The 19287-nt window shown below is 43.1% G+C and overlaps 1 protein-coding gene across 2 annotated transcripts in view; it reads left to right on the top strand.

Annotated features, from left to right (window-relative positions):
* The first annotated feature begins 4305 nt into the window (after positions 1–4305).
* The window catches only part of PTPDC1 (protein tyrosine phosphatase domain containing 1), a 46452-nt gene continuing 31470 nt past the window's right edge, over positions 4306–19287 (top strand). The window contains exon 1 of one of the 2 annotated variants that reach the window (XM_090022240.1): positions 4306–4485. The gene's annotated coding sequence lies outside the window, so the exon portion shown is untranslated. The remainder of the gene's footprint in view (positions 4486–19287) is intronic. The other variant, XM_090022241.1, reaches the window with a different exon arrangement.

The raw sequence follows: 19287 nt of genomic DNA, 5'->3' as shown, positions 1-19287 counted from the left end.
AAAAGCAGTGCTAAGTACAGCTGGGTGAAATCTTTATTGGTGAAAAAACATATGTATTAAAATTTTCTTTAATTTCACCAAATTGTCCATTTCTGGGAAAAATAAGCCCTAAACACATAGCAAATAAAATTCACCAACTGAAATGGTTCCTTTTGAAATAAGGTAAAATAAACCCCTGCTTTTGATTTAAAGCAAAATGTTTGACATTTTTCCCCTTGCTGCAAACTGCTGAAAAGAGAAACAAAAAAAAAAGTTAATTTTGAATAAAGTGTTTCTTTCCTGAAAGTTTTCCAACGACTATTGATTTGTCATGTTCTTGGCTTGTTGTAATCTGTACTGAAGGTTGGATTTTTATTTTTTGGGTTTCTTTAATATCTGAATAGCCAGAAATCTATTATTTATCCAGTTCTTGTTGTGAGGCAGGCGTGCTGAGAAAAGTAAGTCTTCAGTTCTCTGCCTGACAAATTTAGTGGCAAATTTCATGGAACCTAGCAACTCTGAATAGTTACTGATGACCAGTCAGGGTTAGGAAGTTCTACAGGGGCTGCTGTTATACTGCATGCTTCTGGGTGTTACATTATGTGCTGCAAGAGTCTGTAATCAGAGATTAATAAATCTGAAAAGTAAGACTCTGGAACTACATAGAAATTACTGATATTGATGGAGAAGTCTGCATTCCTCCCCTGCAGCCCAGCTCAGGAAGGTAAGCTGCAGCACCTGGAATTAAACAAGAAGTTCAAACCAATTTGATAGACCATATGCACTGTGTTTATAGGCCACAAGGTGGCATATGATGATTGATGATTAAACATACCTAAGCTATTATTTAACACAGGGGTTATCAAACTTTGACATAGTGAGCCTCATTAAGCTATGAAAAAAAAAAAAGACGGGGCCTCCCCATAGCATCATTGTATTTTCATTCTTCATGTTTTGCTGCAACCTCTGCTGCTGTGCTGTCTTTGGTTTGGGTTGTTTATTTTTCTCACTGTCATGAAATGATCCATTTCTTATTTAAGCTGTTTCTAACTAAGGCCACTGCTTTTTTTTCATATTTTAAATGTAATTAAAAAATATTTTGTCCTAATGTACGTGTGCTTGCATAGTATACATAGAGGCAATTGCAGAATAGTTCAAAATAAAGTCTTATTTTTGTATACCATATGGGGGAGTGTGTGAGGTTTGGTTGGGACATAGAGGTGTGCGGGGGAGGTTGTGAGTGTCCAGTGTGTGTATACCCTTCTCCCCCCACACACACGGTTATGCAAATGACATAAATACCAGCTTCATATTAGGTAAATAACATGGAGATAGATTTTTGCCTATTGCCTTAAACTTGTGTATTACCTTGATGGATATTTTGTGCATTTTCTTGAGTTCTGCATTGCCTTAAGAAACTCTAATTTTGTACTGCTCTGTAGCTTGACATAAGTGGTCAACCTCTGTATTCTGTATGTGCGACAGAATGGGTGAGAGAGTGTCAGTGGAAAAGGAAAACATCAGCTGGCAACTGGTTGAAGACTGCAGACAGAAAAGTGAACAAAACAAGAAGAATCTTCCCCAGAACAGCGAGAGAACTACATCAATCGACCTTCAAGGAATAACACAGTGAACAAACATAGTGATAATGCAGCAAAAGCCCAGAGGACTGGAGAAATTGATAAGGCAAGACATATTGATTTTGGGTCTTGTTCTGCATCAGTTTGCCTGATGAGATGGACCAGCAGGAACCCAGCTCCCACTCGTGATTAACTTGGCTGGTCACTAAGTTGATCCGAGCACCGGTAAGACTGGTAACATATACCAGCGCAGAACAGAAATTGGGGTATGAATATGGTGTGTGTGTGTGCACGCATGCACATGTGCCTGCATGTATCAAGTGCTTAATCAATAAATGCGGTACTTTGCTTTATCCCTCTCATAAGGTCTCACTTGTGATTTGAGTAATTGGCAATGTGTGTAACACCAGCCATAGTGCACAGCTGCTGCTGCAGCAGCAGCCCCAGGGGGATGGACCCCGGGTGTTCATGGCCTGCACAGGTGCAACCCCCAGATGGCACATGGCTTCAGCCAGTTCCAGGAGCTACATGTGGTGGCAGGGAGCAGGGCCAGGCTGGCCCAGTTCCATTGAGCAGGGCTCCTAACGGCTCATGTGGAGCTCTTGAAAACTGCATGCTGATGGGGCAGAAGCTGTGCGAAATGCTGGGCCCCACTGGGAAGCAGGGTCGAGCCGGCCTAGCTCCACCGTATGCGGCTCCCTGCCACTTCCGGCAGAGTCCTGATTTGGACTCGTGCTCCTGCGCACTGTTACCAAGTCTTGCAAGAAAAAAAAAAAAGTGGCACTGCTTGTATGAACAAGCTCAACCCATTTCAAAAAGAGGAGAGTGGGGTTGCTTATCAACTTACAACTCTCAAAAAATTAAAGTGACTTAAAAAAAAAAGCCCAATTTCACTTCATATAGATGGATTTGGCAACACTTCTACTGCCACCCTGCTGGGCGTGAGCCCTGTGCTTTGACCTCTGCACTTCTGCCTGCCCTGCTCCACACTCCTGCCCAGCTGCAGCTTCCTTTTGCCCCCCTCTGCCCCTTTCCCTACCTGCTGCCCTCACCTCAAAACAATAAAAAAACCCTCAGCTCACACCTCCCTTGACATGAAACCATGCTCCTGCAGAGGCCCGTCTCCATCTGAGAACCACTGTTTTAATATCATCCAAGTCACCCATGGCAAAAATTTAGACCCGATTTAGGCAGGCACAATTTTAGTGGTACTACACCAATCTATAATCAGGCTTGAATTTGACACTGCGACATTAAAGCGAACCTCAGAAGTTCATCTTCTTAGATTCATTCTCTCCACTCCATTGAAACTACTCTCACCCAAATATCAGATGGCCTATTCCCATCAACATATGAAGACCTACAGTCCATTCTTGTGTTCCTAGTGTTCTGCCTTTAGATACCCCAGAACATTCTCTCTGTGATAACCTTTCTTCCTGGCACTATCAGCATCTCTTCTGGTAGCTATCCTTTTGTGGCACTTCTCCATTCTGCTGTTTACCCCAAAGTGCTCTCTTCTCTGTCCAGCTCTCAAAAAGCATCTTTATATCATATTTTTGCAGGTCTTTTTTTTTTTTTTTTTTTAAAGTATTCAGTTGAGTTGTGCACAAAACTTCTAGTCAAGCCATGTCTATTTGAAAGTCTTTGGCAAACAGATGCAATAAATATTTCAGCGCAAAGCTAAGGAAGGATGGTTCAAGCTGATCCTGGGATCCCGTGAAAGTAACAACAGCTTTTTGTTCCAGAGACAGAGAGACTGTTTAATGTTATGGTAGTGCAAGAGTGATGTTGTAGCTGTGATGGTCCAGAAATTCTGCAAGAAGCAAGGATTTCTTAAGGCAACCGTGTTGTTTTAATTGAACTAACTACATAGTTGGGATAGTTAGATGAGTTCTTGAATGCAAGACATTTTTCTCAGGTCTCTGGTGAAGAACATCTTGTATTCAAAAGCTTCTAACATTTTTATTGGACTGATTATGCAGTTAGGATAAATATCATCTTAAGGCCCCTGCTATATATGTACATATATTACACAATTAACTGGTCAATCACACACTGCCTTATTTACACCCACCACCAGGGCAAAGTAATTACTACAGAATTAATGGGTCAATTGCAAAGTAAACTTAGACAGACCACAGGCAAAATAATGCTGGCCACAAGTGTGAAGTAGTTATTATCATGAAGTTAACTTATTCATCCCACAGTCAAGCCTGACTTTAACATACCAGCCCCAACCTTTCACAGACTGTCCAAAAAGCCTGCTACCCAGCGACCCTCTGCTTTTAAGCAACTGGAGCTGGTTTCTGTCCAGCTTTAAGTGGAAGGCAGGGTGCTCGGGGAGGCCGAGCAGACAGACGTGCCCTGGGACCAAGACGGCAGCAGAAGAAAGAAGCGACACGAAAGAGGCGAGACAGGCTGCAGCCGCGTCGGTCGAAGGCCGCGGGCAGACACGGCCCTTCGGGTAAGCCCAGCATCTGGTATCAGACAACGCGCACACTGCGGTCTAGTAAAAGCCACGCCAGGAGGCGCGAGCGACTTCTGCAGGGCAGCGCCGGGCCCGAGCAAGGTAGGGCGCGGTACCAGATTCACCCGAGCAGAGCGCAGCACAGGACGACAGCCTCGCGTCCGCCACCCACGAGCGCTCCCGTTTCCCTACTATCTCTGCGCTCCCTTTTCATTCAACGCTGCAGGCAAACGCGCAGCCCCGCCCGCTCGCACATGCGCAGTGGCCGCAGCGAGGCATACTTGGCTCTCCCTGCCCTTTCCCGATGTGGGGTGGGGTTGTCTCTTCTCCGATGCCGGCTTTGGCTGAGGCTTTGCGCGCGGCAACTGACACGGCTGTGGCCCGGCCTCGCTCCTGGGGGCGGCCATGAGTCCGCCGCGCCCCCCGGGAAGCCGCCGGGCTCCGCTCTGCCCCGCTGAGGTAAGGGCCGGGGAGCCGCGAGGGGAGCCCGCGCTGGGGGCGGGGGCGCGGGCCCCTGCTGGGCGGGGAGTGCAGCCGCCTTAGCCCGGGTACAGGGCTGCGCTCCCCGGGTGCGTCGTGGGTCGGTGGGCAGTGTGGCTGCACGTGTGTGTATACACTCACGTGTAAGTGTATGTGTAAAAGTAATGTATATAATTACATAATAGATGGTAGTTAATGTAATATTAGTGAATAATAAATTAATGTGAAGCTATATGTATTACACCCTCAGGGACAAAGTGGTGCAGTCTTGTCCCCTCCTTTGCTCCCCCCAATCTTTAAAACCAATTGCTTGCCACAGTCTCTTTGGACTGTTCTTTGCTTACTTTGTTTTTCTGTGCTTGTTTGTTTTTTACATTTGCATATAAAAATGTACCTGACTCCAATAGTTGCATTTATTTTTTGCTTTGATATTAAACTGGATCTATACCCTTCCCCCCCACAACAGCATATTAGTAAAACCTCTAGTTCACGTGGAGAAACATTTGTTGTATTGTATGTGATGATGCACCACTCTCTTTGCACCAGCCTTTTGAAAATCCTAGATCCTCCCATGAGTGTCACACACACGCACACACTCCTCCCATGAGTGTCATACACCCCCCCCCCTTATTAGATTGGTAAAAACCACAACATTTTTCTCCTCTGCATGAAGAAATGAATAAACAGCACTGAACTTGCCTGTTGACAATTCAGAGTTAATTGTTTTGCTTAGAGCTGGTCCCTTGCTGCCTTGTTCTTAGAAAGAATCCTGTGTGCGTAGGGGGTCATCACCTGAGCTTGTAAAACTAGGGATCAAGTTGGCAGAGTAATTAATCCCAAAGTGCTACATGCACCATAAACCAAGTGTTTGCAATTACATAAAGGTTCGAAGCAATTCTCTCAGTGTTCTTTCTTCCCCTCAGCAATAGTTTCTATAAAATGTACAGTGGAGGCCCCATGTGTAAGGCAGCCCAAGAAAAGTAAGCTAGGGACACAGAAGTAATGTCTTTAGGGTCAAGTATTATCAATTTATCACTTCTATGGCATAATTAACTAACTGTTTAGTCCAGTCTCATTGTTAGGGTTCTTAGCTGGCAGCCTTAAACCATTTGAATAATATTTTTCATTGGGAAACTCCAAACATTTTGAAGCAATGTCATCCATATGTCTTATTGGTGACTTGAAATAAAATAGAAGGTCATACATGGAAACTCTGCGTTGTCAAACTGAGTATGCTTTGTAGTTGTGGTGTGGGGAGGGGAAGGGAGAAAATTGGTGCAGGGGAATTGGGTGGTTTGGATGTGTGAAGAATCACTTCAGGAGGAGCAAGGCTTTATTTCATAGTTTTACAGATGGGAAACATCCTCTGTCAAATAAAGTTGGAGAATTGTTTTTAATAGGAGTAAAATTCTATTAACCAGAATATTTTGTAACACTTTCAAATCAAATATCATTTATTTGTACATGACAAGTTTTCAATTGGTTTATTGCCAAAAATATTACTGCAGCTGACTGATTAGGATTGCTTTTAGATACTTTTTCCCTGGCTTTAGTTATTTTTCATAAAGATAGAAGCAAGAGACATGTAAAGGCATGCTAGGAGCAAGGGTAGTACCAGACATTGCAACTCTTTTGACAGCAACCATATTTTGTATTCAGAGATTGAAGTCAGTAGCTTAAAAAAAATCAGATTTAAGGAGAGATTACTTATTTCTGTTACTGATAATATACTGGGGCTAGACAAGGTAGTCATCTTGTTTACTTTAATACATCAGTTCAAAATAGATGTTAATCCATGTAATTATTGAGTTCAGAGCTTACTTGCTCTTTAAGCCGTTCATAGCAACTGTTAGCAGGTTAGCATCCAAAGAGGAGGAGGAGGAGGATGTGGTTGTTGGGTGACATCACCAACAGGTCCAGAAAGTGGGATGTGAAGTGAAGACTGCTCAGACAGTTTAAGTCTGCAGGAGCAGAGCTGCATCTTGACATCTTCACACACAAGCCACTGCCCTCCGACCCACCTCTCCCTTCAGATCCTTTTCTCTTGTGCACAGTTAGAGACAAACTTTGGAATTTTAAGCAATGTATTAAACTTGGTTTTTGCCATTACAGGTGTCCCTCACCAACCACGGATTTGAGTATCCACACTTCAGAGAAGTGGGGGGTACAGTCAGAAATACCCCCCATGGCTCTCCACAGCACCCCAGCCCTGCTTGTGCCCCCCCCCCGCTCTTACAACTTTGCTGCTGCCCCTCACCCCCTGCCCACAGACTCTGTTCCCCTAGCCCTGCCAGTTTTGTCAACCACAGGAGCTTTCAGGAACCTGACCCCCATGGTTAGTGAGGGAAACCTGTATCTGTAATAAATTACTTCTTGTCATAATGCACTAGCTGAACTCCGCTTTTTGGTAGTTCATTGAGTGCTGTGTTTATATCTCACATGCTGTGCCTGTATACTTTTCAGTTTTCCTTACCTTAAATTTGCTGTTGTGACATCTCTTTCCCTTATTTCTTTGGCACAGGTTCTTATTCACCTTCTCGTGAAAAAGGAATCCAAAAGCCCTAAGCTGCTTGAACCTGTACAGCCTCCCCACTTACATACCTGCTTACCCAGACTTCCTTCTTTACATCTACAGTTACTTCTTCAGGGACTTTCAAAAGGAAAAGTCATAACAGACATAAGTTTTGCAAAGCTTTCTAAACTATCTTTCTTTGCTTTAGATAATATTAAGTTACACATATTAAAAAAGAAATAAATACTTACATTTCATTTACCACTGTTCTAATGTAACTCCCAACTTTTCTTCTTCCTCATAATGTAACTCCATGTTTCTCTGTGCTTCAGGTCAGCTTCCTTTGATCTTAGCTGGTCCTTCAATCAAAAACAATTTTCTCAGCTACAGGAGCAAACTCCTTTTATTCATCTATTTCTTGCCCTCAGCTTTCTCATCCTGCCTCCAACTCCTAGGGTTTTATCTCCTACCACTAAGGCCTAGTTCCTTGATTGCTCCAAATTCTCCAAATCAGTTTCCCCTGAACTTCAGCTATCTTTGTTCTGCCAGAACTAGGTCTGTTCATTAGCTGGTAGTCCTTAATAATTCTCTCTTTCAAAGGCAGGTTTCCAGGTGCTAGTCTTGTATAGTGCACAGTGCATGGGGCAATAAAAGATGATCATAGCATATAACAGACATCTAATAAAATAAAGCAGTTATTAATAAGTTGTCCAGATAGACTATAGAGAGATTCCCTGTATTGTCACATGCCAAAAACCAGAACAGTAAAACTAGCACTTATGGCACAAATCAATAAAAAAGAACTCTCACAGAAATGAAAATGGGATAATAAAACTGAGCTTCCTAAACTCCCAGTCACAATATGAACGGTGTGATAGTATATCTTCTCAAGCTGTATTGAGATCAAATGCTGCTTGGAGGCAATATCTGATAATAGACTTGTGTTTCAAGAAAATGTTGAGGAAAGGGGTGGGAGGGGGAATGGATTTTAGGAAACATTTACTATCCAAGATCACTAGAAATGTAGTGGTACAACAAAACTGCAAATGCAAACTTGTAAAGAGGACTCTAGAAACATACCTTTACACATCTCGTGCCATAGCCAGCCCATGAAATTGAAATTGCCAACTGAAATAATATAACTTGAAACATGCACTTTGGAACATTCTTGATTTATAGCATATATTAATATATTAGAGCTCTTTATTCACTAAAAATTATGATATTTCTTTCTGGCCACAGAATTACAGATAAATAACTAAAATGCTTCTGTTCAGGTTTTTGGTAAGTAAAATTTAGGGCAGTTTTGGAATTTGCTTCATTTGCAAATTAATTACTATGGGCAACAATTATGATCTTGAATCCAAATTGTAGATTGCTATTTTATATTTATTTCCCATAGGATGTATATAGTAGAAGTCTGCAATGAAGTTCCCAAACAGGTTTGTGTCCTATTGCAAAAATACATTTGTAGAGTATTGCAATTATTTGATTGTGGTGACAATCTTCATGTATGAGGTAGTTAGTTCTCATAGGAAGATGGTACTTGCACTGAAGTTAGACTGTTTTGGTTTTAATTATTGTATGTAGCTTTGCTTTTACAGTAGGTGTCACTGTAGGCTGTGAGAGCTCAAAAAAATTGATTGCAGTCAGTATTCACTCTAAGGAAAAAAAAAATCATGTTTTTTTCCCAAAGCAGAAACATGGAAACTAATCATTCAGAATATTTATATTTAAAATTTTTGATTTATCAATTATGACTGATTTTTAGAGAGTTTATTTTTTGTTCTGTATACTTTCTTCATGGCATTTTATCTTGCATTCTCTTCAGTGTAGAGCTTTCCCCTAATATTTCTTCTGTGATGTCTTAGTAATTGTGAATGTTGATCAGATCATGTTGTCCTCTTAATGTCTTGCAGGCATCATTCTCAATGTTAAGAACCTTGTCCTTACTCTGTTCCCTTTGTGCTGGGTTAAAGTGCCTGAGTGGCATAAACAGGTCCTAAAAAGCCCCAAATCAGGCTGAGATGAGGATTTCCCTGGAGGATGTGCTGTGGGAGACAGCTATAAGGTTGCCTTGTGAGGACCCAAAGAAAATACTCCCGTGGGCATGTGGGTTGATTTGGAAGAATGTATTGAGGGGCAGGTTCACAAATTGGCTGCATCAAATCACTGCTGTAACTTAAACAGGACCCCACTTCCTCCAGGACAGATCCAAAATGGTTTAGCAGATACAGTCTTAAACAAACTCTAGTTACAGAATAAGGAGATTCTTTCTTTCAATTTGTCATTACTCACAGATTTTTGAGTCCTTAGAAGCAGTTCCTCATTAGCAAAACTCCAAACCACCCTTTTTGCTAGGGTATTTTCACATCACTTTATGCTTTCAAGTGAGGTTCCTAATCTCCTTAATTGTGATTTACATTTTGGCTGTCTCCAAATGTGATAATTTTTAAATTTATAAATTAACTTGGAGCTAATAACAGGCCATGCTGCTGAGATATCTGAAATCGGAAGTATACTCTAGGGCTTAGCCTTTCATACATTTGTTCTAATGCAGCAAACTACACTACGCATGCTACGATCCAGAACACTCTTTAATGAAATGGATTTTTCATTCTGACCAGTTTCTCTGCTTAATAAGTTACGGTGTAGCTTGCCTGAGAATTGTAACACCCATAACAGGATTGTAAATTGTTACAGAAGAATAGAACCCATGATTTTTTAAAGAATGCAGTGATAAAAATATAGTAAAAGCTCTGTTATCCAGCATCCCCCGGGAATGGGGGATGCTGGATAACAAAATATGCTGGTTAATTAAGCAGCCCAGGCCACCGCTTCTCCTGCTCCATTTGGGGCATCCCTCTGCCCCTCCTGGTGCATAACCGCCCCTCCCATGGACCCCGCAGGACAGAGAGGCGGGCCCTGCACAACCTGTTATGCCCCTGGGCCGTGGGGACTCAGCAGCTCAGGCTGCTTTGCCCCGTGGGGGCTTGGAGAAACCAGACGTGCCATGGTGGGCACTTCTGTTTTCACTTTATCTTACAAGCTGGCATGCTGGTTAATTGAGCATGCTGGCTTGTAAGATGCTGAATAACAGAACTTTTACTGTAATAAAAACCATCCAGAATAAAAAGAGGTACATTTCACAGTTAAAACATTTGAGCTCATCTTCTTCATACAATCTCTAGGTATCTATAAGAACATCTGTATTGAAATATCAAGTGAAATTCCTTATGTTCAACTTTTGTATGGGAAAATCTCAGACTTATTTCAGGAATACATGACAATGGTAGCATCACAATGAATGCCTATTGTTGATGCTGAGACAGTAGCTATTGTACTTTTACTTGTTGTCCAAGTTGATTACATAAGTATCAGATGGCAGAATCATGACTGAAACAAGAGACACATAACGCTAAATGTTTTAGAAAGTTCAAGATCTAAATCAATATGTGCTCCTCAGTACTCCTGTCAGGTTATGTTACCCAATGTTATATATGGCAGAAACTGATGGGAAAACACTATTTCTATGGCAGGAGACTATACCTTTATAGTTTTACTACTGAGGCACACGTTTTTTAAAATGAATACTGTGTTTTAGAGGGTATAACTGGTCTTGGCTTTATTCTTGGGCCTCAGGAGGCTTGTAAGATGTGTGTTTACTTTATCATTGTTGTGTGATCTCTTTTTATTACAGCATGGGACTGGGATTCAAAGGTGGGTTCTGTTCTGGACTTCTACTCTTTTGCTATGTGACCTTATATGATACTTAAAGGGACACTCATGACAAAAAATGGACCCCAAAACAAAGCTTTTGAAAGCAAGTTTTTATAACATTAAAACAATTTATGAAATGGGAATAAAATTAATTATTTATAAATCAAACTACCTTTCTACAGTTTTTGAGGAGAAAAAACTGAACACTAGGAACCTTGTAATAAGGTTGGCTACATTGCTTTTGATTGCCCCAACTAAAAGAAAAGCAAAAGTAAAAAGCATAGATTGGAATGTCCAGAGCAGATTAGGAGATTTAATTGTGCAACTTCTATAAATAGTAATGATAATGCTAAAGTGATAAGTAGATTAGGTCTTTAGATCATTTTATTGTAACTATTTGAAATTTCAGTATAATATGAATTTATCTTGTTTATTTGGTTTTGAAGACAGTGCAGAATTAGTGGGAATCAGAATTTTTAACCGTATCTAGTAGGTTATTAGAAATAGTTTTCTACTGGCCCAGTCTGATTAATTAGTATCTGGGTTCATGGATAAGTGAAGTTTAAGTCCTTTGTAAAGCAGCTATAAGACGGTGCAGACAGTTTTAGAGGCATAAGCTGTCAGACAGTGACCAGAGCCTGCTCTACTAACCTAAAAAAGCCTAGTGTTGTGTTTGCATTATGGTAGTTCTGGTCTGTGCAGTTAAAAGAAGAGGTGTTACCATTACTCTAGAAAATGTAACTTGTGCCAGGATCTAAGTAGTGAATTTCAGTAGTCACAGAGGATCCCATCAAACATCTTTAATTCCTAAGGAAGGTAAGGGGAATGGAAAATGCTCAGCAGCTTGTACAATATTGGCTCATGAAATAGTGAGATTCTTATTAGTTACATATGGAGGTCCAATCTTTTAAGTGTGTAGAAATGTACCGAAAGGAGGGTGTTTGTTTCCACAATCTTGCAAAGAACAATTTTTCCAACTATTTAGTTGGTCTAGTAAAAGATATCACATCTGCCCAAAGAACCATGTCTGCCTGTGTCCTTAGATCAACATGGCTACAATCAACAACCCTAGAAATGTGGGCTATTTTCTTCAATTAAGTAGCCCCATTGACTCCTGGAAAACAGCTTGAGAAAGTGAAATTACTCATGTGAATGTAGTATCTCATGCTAATATGAATATCTAATCTAGTCAGGTTTCAAAATAGGTACTTTGAATTTTTAGAAATTAAATTATTTCTGAACTAGGAGTTATACTTGTATCTGATATATAAAAAATAATGTTGACATTCAACCAGATAATATAGTTCATATATTGCATTTTAGTTACTAGCTTTCTAAGTCAAAGACTTTAAAATTCTATATAATGAGATCTCCAAGTAGCATTTTTAAATAAATTGTGCACTCTTCTATCACACCATTGTAGAACATGGAAAACATGAAGCAATGAGCACCGAATCCTTTTCTTAAAACCTTATGGGTTCATCCAGCCAAGCCTGTACGTGCCTCTTGCAACGTCTCAAACTCATTTGGAGGCATGTGCGGGATGGGAAAAGTTTCCCCCCACTGCAGGTTTGCAGCATGGGGACAAAATTAGAACCCTGAATATCCAGGGGTCAAAAAAAAATGGAGCAAAAATTCCCCACCTGGCCTGATCCCCTGCCCACTCCTCCTGCCCCCCTACCCTCCACCTGTGCAGGGCAGGCAGTGTGCCAGCAACAGGGCTCCAGTGCTGGTAAGTAAGGGGTTGGGGTGCTGGAGGTGAGGGGGGGGCGATAGCTGCCCAGATGGCCGGGCAGGGGCACACATGGCAGTAGTGCTGCACAAAGGCCAACCCTGCACCCACAGGCACCTGGCCCAGAGGGGCAGATGCTTCTACTGGCTGTGCAGTCCCCATCTGGGTCTGGCAGATGTGCAGCAGGTCACAGCCAGGTAGCAGCCCCCACTGCCAGACTGCTGCAGTGGGTAGAGGGTACAGGGAACTCTCAGGGCTGCTTCAGCTGGCACAAGGGATTGTGTCCCCAGGTACCAATTGGCTGGAGCCCAGAAGCTCCTGAGAGCAACTAGTGCTGAGCTACTTGCCAAGGCAGCTTTTTGTACTGATGGGGTCAGAACAGGGCACAGGTGCTGGCCCTGGGCTCTAGCTTCCCCTGGCTGCAGATCCAGGAGGAGCCAGGCAGGGTTATTTTGCCCCAAGTGGCACAATTTGCTCCACAACAAAGTGCACATCCAAGCAAGTGCGCTGAGACAAAAAGACCCAGCTCAAATTTGCACTGCTTCTATTTGAGCTGCTGCAAGCGCACATGCTTGCATGTGTGGACATGTCCTATCTTTGTATCCATCTCCCATTTGTCTTGTCATTACTTAGCATCATCAGCCCTAAAAGTGTGTTTTGCTTCTTTTTATGGAATATCACAATGAAGCAGAATAAAATTATATGTCCCAAACCTATCTGTTGCAAATAATAAGGTTATAAGTATGATAACAGCCAAAAATGGAATTTTAAAGACAACTCTCAAAGTCTTTTAGTATACTGAACTCTAATATACTCAAGTGTGGCTGGAAAGGTTTACTGTCCAAAAGAATAGCTACTATTTGCCACATGATTAAAGACTTCAGGGGTGCACTGATAAAGATGTTCTTGGCTGATACTAAGAGCCAATTATTAACCAGCCATATCAGCTGATACTGATCTGATAATCAATTCACAGGAATGCAGCTGGGCAGCATGGAGAGCAGCTCCCTGCAGTTAAGTCTGTGAAGGGGCAGGGGCCTGGTGGGGGGGTATAGAGGCCTCCACAGTGAGGGAGAGAGTGGGGCAGGGGTGGGAGTTGGGGGTGTTGTCCAGCTAGGACAGTGAGTGGGACCCAGGGCAGAGGTGGAGAGCAGGATGGAGCCCCAGGCAGCTCGTCCAGGGAATCAGCGTCCTGGTGTTTAAAAATGGCAGCAGGGGGTGCTTGAATTAACATTCATTCAGTGAGTGTTAGTTCAAGCACTGCCACCACTATTTTTAAGTGTGGGAGAGCTTTTAACCAGAGCATAGCCAAGTGGGGTGAAGGTGGATGCGGGCTGCCCGCCTTGGGCTCGGAACTCTCTACCCTGTTGTCTTTGCCCTGGGGCCCCCACGCCAGCCGCTTGCCCCCTGCCCGCCCAGCAGCAGGAGATGCAACTCACTGACCCCACTGCTGCTGGGCAGGCAGGGGCCATGTAGCCAGTGCAGGGCTCCTGGGGGAAAGGCAGCAGAGTGGAGAGCCCACAGCGAGCAGCCAGTATGTGCCCTGTGCACAAATATGGCGGGGGCAAATGCCTCATGTGGGGAGTGCATGCAGCAGTGGGGAGCTTCTTTACCTCATGCCCCCTGGATGAGTTGCCTGTGGCTGTCTCGCTCCCCACCCTGGCCTTGGGTCCCATTCACCACCCTGGCTGGGCAGCACCCCCAGCCCTACTCCCTCCCTCATCTTGGCCTCGATCTGCCCCCTCCATGCCCCTTCTCTCCCCTACATCCCTTCCCCTCCACAGACATAGCTGCAGGGAGCTGCTCTCAAAGCAGCCCAGCTGCACTGCTGGCCATGTGCATGCGTGTGGCCATACACATGCATGCTACATCTGTGGGCCCTGGCTAGAAGGCATATTTAATTATAGACTCATAGATTGTAAGAAGCTGGAAGGGACCTCGCAAGATCATTGGGTCCAGTCCCCCAGCACTAGGCAGGAAAGACTACTGGGGTCAGGTGACCCCAGCAAGGTGACCATCCAGTTTCCTCTTGAAGATTTCCAGGGTAGGCGATTGTACCACCTCTGGAGGGAGTTTATTCCATAGTCTGGACACCTTAACTGTGAAGAAGTTTTTCCTGGTGTTAAGCTTGAAACGGTCTTCCAGGAGTTTGTGGCCATTATTGCTGGTTTTGCCCAAGGGTGCCCTGGTGAACAGTTGCTTGCCAAGCCCTAGATGTATTCCCCTGATGTAGCGGTACACTGCTACCAAGTCCCCTCTTGGCCTTTTCTTTTTTAGGCTGAAGAGGCCAAGGTCCCTCAGCCTTTCCTCGTATGCCTTGCTTTGCAAGTCTCTGATCATACGGGTGGATCTTCTCTGGACTCTCAAGCTTTTCCACATCCCTGTTGAAGTGCAGTGCCCATTGGATGCACTACTCCAGCTGCAGCCTCTCCAAAGCCGAATAAACTGGAAGAATCTCTTCCTTAGTTTTGCTTGAGATGCGTCAGTTGATGCATGCCAGAGTATTGTTTGCTCTGCTGGCAACAGCATCGCACTGATGGCTCATGTTCATACTATGGTCTATTATAGCCCCTCGGTCCCTTTCAGTCATGGTGCTAGTTAGTTTGGTGTCATCGAGCCTGTAAGTATGTTGGGAATTGTTCATCCCCAGATGGAGCACATTACACTTCTCAATGTTGAACTTCATCTGGTTCCGATCTGCCCAACTTGCCAGCGTGTCTAGGTCTGCCTGTATCTGCAGCCTATCTTCTAGCATGACCACGCTCCCTCATAACTTTGTGTCATCCACGAACTTGGCCAGTGAGCTCTTCGACCCCACATCCAAATCATTGATAAAGATGTTGAAAAGCACTGGACCAAGCACGGACCCCTGAGGGACACCACCGACCACTTCGCCAGGATGACACAGATCTGTTTGTTAGAACTCTTTGGGTCCTACTCTGCAGCCAGCTCCTTACCCACCTATCTAGCCGTTAAGCCTGCAATCCTCCAATTTTATGGGATACCAGATCAAAGGCCTTTTGGAAGCCTAGGTGTGCAATGTCGACCTCCTCTCTCTTACCCAGGTGGTGAGTTACGTGGTTGTAGAAGATGAGATTGGTAAAACAAGATCTGCCGGTGATGAAGCCATGCTGACTGTCATTCAGAATCCTACTTTCTGCGAGCATATTGCACATAGACTCTTTGATGAATTTTTCCAGGATTTTCCATGGGATAAAAGTTAGGCTAATTGGCCTATAGTTGCCCAAGTCCTCTCTCCTCCCCTTCTTGATGGGCACAGCATTGGCTCTCTTCCCATCTTCAGAGACCTCCTCTGAGTGCCACGAGTCTTGAAAGATTTTTGCCAGAGGTTCTACAATGACTTTGGCCAGCTCCTTCAGCACTCTCGGATGAAGTGCATCCAGTCCTGTTGACTTAAACGTCTAATTTTTCTAATTAATCATGCACCAGTTCAACGTTAATAGTAGGAAGGCAGTCATTCCCACCATGCCTGTTCTGAATCTTATCTAGTATGATTTTCCCCTTAGTCCGGTGAAACAAAAAAAAACTTATTGATGAGCATTATTGGCTACACTGGCTGAAAAAAGCCGATTTAATGCAAACTTCCCTCTTATGGGTGCCAATTTGGTATGCAACCAATATATCTGTGCACCTATAAAAGACTTTAATGGATATTTCCATTCATGTTATTTTTCAGGTATGAAAAAGAAAGGAATTACAATAATTTACCCTAAAGGCTGAAAAATATTAATTAAAATTGCTTTTTCCCCCACTGTGGTAAAGATCTGTTATTAGTCTAAATATAGAGTATTTCTTACTAGTATTTCTGAAATTAAAACTGAGTGGATGTATATGTTTTTAACTTCTTCATGATGCACAAAAATGCCTTACGTGTAGAAAAAATGAATTCCTTTTCTCTTTCTGTAATTAACAAATGCAACATTTATGAGTAAATTTTATAATTGGCGTAACAATATAATGGAGTGTGCCAGAACCAGTGTAATCTTGTAACCATTTCATCACATCAACTTCTCATAGGACATCAAACCAATCACTAGGTTTGAAAACAGCTTTTAACCATGTTATTTGTTAAGAAAACAAATATTAATTAGAAAGTCTAATTAAAAAGGATAGGATGTGAATGCACATGTTTATCCTGCCACAGTTTGTCTTCAATCTTTTATTCTGCAGTAAAATTACACTGATGCTGGCTGTGTCTATGTTCATAGTTGTTACTGTAAATTTAGTAGTAATGCAAATGGGCAGTAACGTGAGTTAGTGTGCAGTAGCGCCGGTGAATGCCTTTTTTTGTGACCATACTGTGCAGTTGCCTAATACTACTGTGGAGTAACACTGTGTCATGGTTTTTGCTATGTGATGTTATTGTGCAGCAGTATCGGGTTATTGAGCAGTCAGTGTCTCCTATAGATGCGCCTACTGAGGAGCAGATGCATACAGCCAACTCTGGAGGTAGATTATGTATGAGATGGTATGCAGTTACAAGTCCTCACTACTAGGCAGAAGTAAGCCAGCAGTAGTCAGGAGCTACCCTGGGGTGAAACTGATTACATCTCTGGACACTCAGGCCAGGTACAGACATTACACTTTTTCTGACTTAGGCGATCAAAAAATCAGTCTATACCTGTAACAGGACAGAAGTTTGGAGCACACAGACCATTTTAAAATTGGCAGATCCTGGTTTAAGATAGACCTGGATTGATGTAGTATCAGACTTACTCAATCTAGATTAGACTGGTGAGTTGAATTTCAGTACTAGGTCCGCTTCCAAATCAAGGTAGGTCACTGTCTGCTGGTATCAGTTGCCTGTGCAGCTTCCCTTACTAGCCCTCCCTTGCAGGGAGCCACTGTGTGGATTACAGAATGCCCATCACGCTAACTGCTGATGGAGCAGGGAGGGGAAGGAGGGATCAGCTCCCTATGTGTTATAGATTGATTAATTGAGCTGAGTTAAAATTAGCTGCTGTTTTTCTTTTTTTAAAATTTTTTGTCCCATGCATGGCCATCGGGAGAGGGATTGAGAAGTGGGGTGGGGGCGGGTGTATGTAAGAGAGTGCGGGAGATAGTTGGGGAGAAAGAGAGAAATATTTTTTTCAAATCTTCTCCCTCAGTTTCATTTCTCCCCCTCGGTTCTTTGATTCTCTCTAAAGCTCTTCCTGCTGTGAAAGGTGCTGACCAGCACAGAAAGACAGCCATTATTTAACTTAGTTGGAGTGTAGTGCTAATAGCACCTGGGTTGTAGGTTTGATCTCTGGTTAAACTAGATGATATCCTGAGGTCCCTTCCAGCCTTACTTTTGTATGAAATATTTCTAGGAGAGGCCACCACCATCCTGTCACCAGGCAGCTGGCTGCATTGGGCTTCTCCTTTTTTAAACATTTCTTTTAAATTTTTCCCTTCCTGCCTCTACCGTGGTGATTATTTCTGCTCAACCTGCTGCTTCCCATGGCAACCATCTCACAGTTCAGCCCAGCAAGGGTGGCTTTTCACTGTGCTTGGCTTCTGCACTTTTTTGTGCTGTAGTGCAAAGGGCTGGAATGGCAGGGACAGGAGTGGGGTGAGGTACAAGGAGGGCAGGGGTGTAGATGTGTGTGAGTCTAGGGTAGCAGGTTTGTGTGGGTCACTGCTTGGGGTATTTTTACCCCCTTCTCCCTGTGTTTCTCTGGTGCGGACCTTGCTGCTCTTCATCCCCTTCCTAGTTTCCCTGCTGGCCAAGGTGGTGCCTTTGGTTTAAAGCAAAAATAGACAGTGCTGCCCTTCCCCTGTCTTTGTGAGGGTGGCAGTTCCAGGGCTCTGTATGTGTGCCATGCTATCACAACTCGTCTGTCTTCTCACCTGCCCCCATCAGCAGTCTGTGAGACAGGCATGTTCAGCTGGGTTGGCTCCCTGTCACTGACTCTGTAGCATTCGGCAGCCCAGGAGGCTGCAGGTCACACTGGGAGGTGCGCTCGCGTGCTTCTACCCTGCTGGCCTCAGCTAGTGCAGGGAGTCTCAGACTCCATCTCCTCACCGAATGGTGAACTTGTGTTTGCTCCCAACCTAAATTAGGATGCTTATAGAAACCCACGTAGGTTTGAGTGATTTTGCCTCTAGCTTTTTGAGCATCTGTGCTTAGCCTCAACTGATATCTTGGATTATTTCATCAGCATTAGGCCAGCATAAACCCAGCTAAATCAGACTAGAAACATGATTCTGCAAACAGAGCAAGTCATTTTAGCTCTTCTGCAAAGTTAAGTCTCTTCACTGGCCAAACGAAGACAGCATTTTTCACGGTTAATTTTGTAGTTTTAAACCTGAACAGAACTGTCTTCTGGTTCTTCTTGCTTCTGTAAACAAAGTGGATACCCCACCTTAAACAGCTTGTGCACATATACGCTACTTTGCTTTTAATTAATGTGACGTTGTTCATGTTAGTAAACATTCAACAACCTGATACTTGTATGATGCTTGCTTTTAATAGGAGCTGTAATAAGTTAAGGAAATCAGAGAAAATCTTTTGTATAGTGAACTAGTATTTAGTGGTTTAAATTCATTTTGTAATATTCCATATTTTGTATACTGGCTATACAAAATATTTTTTGTGAATATTTTTTTTTCCAGAACTCCAATGGAAGTGAGGTGATAAGGGAAGAGGATTGTGTTGCTAAAGTACCAGATTGGTGTGGCCTATTTGCTTCAATCCTCTTTAAAACCTAGAACAGAAGCAAAAAGCAGTTTATAGGATGATTATCTGCATAGTCCCTTAGGTATTCTGCCTGCAGTTTTAGGGGGGGAAAAAATCAGATGTTAAACTGGCTCC

The sequence above is a fragment of the Crocodylus siamensis genome, chromosome 11 (assembly GCF_052110815.1).
Source record: "Crocodylus siamensis isolate JL-2025a chromosome 11, ASM5211081v1, whole genome shotgun sequence".
NCBI classification, from domain to species: domain Eukaryota; kingdom Metazoa; phylum Chordata; order Crocodylia; family Crocodylidae; genus Crocodylus; species Crocodylus siamensis.
This window is presented reverse-complemented; position numbering and strand designations above follow the sequence as displayed.